The following is a 3076-nucleotide window of genomic DNA, read 5'->3' as shown; positions in this document are numbered from 1 at the left end:
CTGAATAAATGCTGCTGATTGCAACAAGTGAGGGTGCCTCACATCCTTCTTTGCATGAACACCGCTACATCCATGGCCAGAAATATTCAGAATGTCACCAGAATGCTGAAGCTTCAGCACAGTACGGCACTGGCTCTGTTCACACAGGGATGCTGAGACTTGCAATCCTGATAATGGTCTGTCTGTCCATTCTGTTGCTGAGAGGCCATAGAGCAGGTGTGCAGCTGGTCCCATGGTGTAAAGGTGAGCACTCTGGACTCTGAATCCAGCGATCTGAGTTCAAATCTCAGTGGGACCTCTACTTTTGGGCTCCCAAACCATTGCCCACAGCTGACTTTCACCTAAGCCTGAAACCGAACTAATTAATGCATTCCAGACGTCCTTCTTGCCGTCCTTCCTTCTCTGTGCTTTTAGCCATGCAATGGCCTTCCCCTGACATGGTTCCTCCACACCTGCCTAGCTTAGTGAGCACAGGCCCTGACCCTTCTTTGTTGCCTTCTGATTGATGGCTGCTCCCTTGTGAGGGAAACCAGCAGAAGGTCACTGTACCCCACAGCAGCTGAGGTGCAGACCCTGCAGTCCAAGGCCTGCTCACAGCGTGGTCGAGAAGAGGAGGCTGTTTAGAGCCATGTCTGGGGGTACGTTGCTGATTGCAATGCGACAGACTCCTCAGCATCCACGGAAAGCTCTTTCCCATCTTTGACCATCTTCACAGAACATGAGGAATACTGTGTGTGGCGTTCTGTGGATTCCCACTGATGTGCATGGCTTTTTTGGCATCTCACAGGGGTACCACGGAGAAGAGGCAGATTCTCCCTCCTCTGTTTCCAGTGACAAGAGGTAAGCTGAGGGCAGTGGGCACTGCTTTTCTTATCAGAGCAGGTGACCAATGTTGTTAGGAGGAAACGAAGTCACAAGGTCCAGGCTATGCGGCACAAAGTCTTTAATGAGAAGGAAAACATAAAGTGGCTCCGTACAGAGAGGAGGAAAAATGTTTTCAGTTTTCAGGGAGGTCGAGAGAACGATCCATCCGTATCTGGGATGCGTTCTCCAGATGGGATGATGCATTGGCTTCAGCAGATGAAACTGCTGGGCGGGCGAGGCAGACACAGCCCGGAGCCCCCCAGACCAAGGGAGCCCCCAGAAGAGATGGGAACGCCCGCGGAGCTGAGGGAGCTGCCAACAGCCGCTGACAGAGAGGATCCCACGGCTGTGCTCTGAGGGAAGGAGGTGAGGATGGGGCCCGGCAGGGTCACCACCACGGGGGAGGCCTGGATGGCCACAGTCGAGTCAGCGCAGCGGGCGACACATGGCTCACTGCAGCTGCTTGCCAGTGGGGTTGGGCCAGAGGCACCGCAGGGGGACGGGACGCAGGGTCTGCAGCACGACATCTCTCGCTGAGGGAGGCAAAGCTGAAACACAGAGCAGGGAGGGAACATGGACCCTGAAGTCAGTCTGTCTTTCTTTGCCTTGGCTCTCTCACCAAGTCCCTTTGCTGCCCTCCAGCTCTCTTTCTGGCTCTGTGTCCTCTAAGCACCTGCAGGTGGTGTTGCTACCACAGTCAGCAGCTGTGACAGCTCTCCTGCAGGCTGAATTGGAAAGACTGTCAGGAAAGCTGCGACTAACTGGGTGTTTATTGCACCAGGACTGCCTCCTATGTTCCTGGTGCCGTGGCATGGGTGAAGATTGCTGACACTAGACCAGGACATAGAGGCAGGCCTGGAAAGATGTCGGACCAAACTTGCTGCAAAAACACACCGTGTCTTTACAGTTCCCATCATCCTCAGCACGCCATCTGAACTGCCCTGCAGAAGAACGCTTCCCACTTCTTGAAGAAGGCTCGGGAGGGTCTCTGGAAAGACTCATCTCTCAAAGGAATATCACAACATTGAAGATGGCGCAGGATGCACCCGGCTGTTCTCTTCGAGGCCGCCTGCTGCAGGTCCTAATTCTTGTGGACATACATCCTCGACGACAACAACCATCAGTCTCACTGCGTCACTGAGATCCCGTCTCTTCCCAGCCCTCCACCCAATTACCCAGTGGACTACAGAGACCAAGTACCAAGGGGACTCAACAGCGTGACAGCACTCGGTCCCACCTGGAGAGCTGGAATGAGTTTGTGCTTACCTCGTTCCTCAAGGACAGTGAGGGAAGAGAGGACGATGCAGAGCCTGCAGCAGCACGGGCTTTTATGCTGTGTTGCAGAGGCCCCACAGGGGCAGAAACATTCCTGGCTCATGAAGCATTGAAGCATCTGGTGCTGGCTGATTGCAGAGACCTCCCAGTAATTAAGACCATTCTTCTTTCATCTGAAATGTTTAGCTCCAGAATCACACTGTCTGACATCAGATTAATTCATCTGTCCCCAGGTGTCCTAAGACCAAACGAGCGGGAAGACTCAGTCTCCTCTGGCAGGCGGGCAGGAGTTAGAGCCATGATCAGATTTCCTATGCACGTATACTGAAAGGTATGTTTTCTATCTGTATACACGGTGAAGTGTGACCAAACAGAGCCCGCATCCTTCGCTGAGAATTACCCACACTCAGATTGACCCGGTTTTCTCTGCATGTTCATACCCCTGGCCTGAGGCCTAGGATGCTTTCTTTTGCGGAGCAGCTTAGGGCAGTGTTCCACATAGTGAAGTCTCTTTGTTGTGGGCCGCAGATGCAACATCCCATTCCGTGCATGGCAAAGTACAAAGGCACATGGGATTTGCCTCCCAGAGCACCTGTCAGTCATTGTGATGTGGAAGAGTTGGGCTAAACAAGCCCTGTTCCCTCTACCTTTCTCCATAGGAGAGGTGCTCCAGCCTCTGATCATCTTAGTGGCCCTCCTCTGGACTCCTTCCAACAGCTCCAAGTCCTCCTTGTGCTGAGGGCCCCAGGCCTGGACACAGTACTCCAGATGGGGCCTCACAAGAGCTGAGCAGGGGGGGACAATCACCACCCTCACCCTGCTGGCCACCCCTTTTTTTAATGCGGCCCAGAACACAGTTGGCTTTCCGGGCTGCAAGCTCACACTGCTGGCTCATGACCAGCTTCTTGGCCACCAGGACCCCAATGTCCTTCTCCGC

At 53.8% G+C, this 3076-nt stretch overlaps 1 non-coding gene across 1 annotated transcript; it reads left to right on the top strand.

Annotated features, from left to right (window-relative positions):
• The first annotated feature begins 226 nt into the window (after nt 1-226).
• On the top strand, nt 227-298 carry TRNAQ-CUG (transfer RNA glutamine (anticodon CUG)). Its single transcript has one exon. It is a non-coding gene; the product is annotated as a tRNA-Gln (tRNA).
• Nucleotides 299-3076: the final 2778 nt, after the last annotated feature.

The sequence above is a fragment of the Meleagris gallopavo genome, chromosome 12 (assembly GCF_905368555.1).
Source record: "Meleagris gallopavo chromosome 12, MGAL_WU_HG_1.1, whole genome shotgun sequence".
NCBI classification, from domain to species: Eukaryota; Metazoa; Chordata; class Aves; order Galliformes; family Phasianidae; genus Meleagris; species Meleagris gallopavo.
The sequence above is the reverse complement of the archived record's forward strand: the minus strand, read 5'-3'. Positions and strand labels throughout refer to the sequence as shown.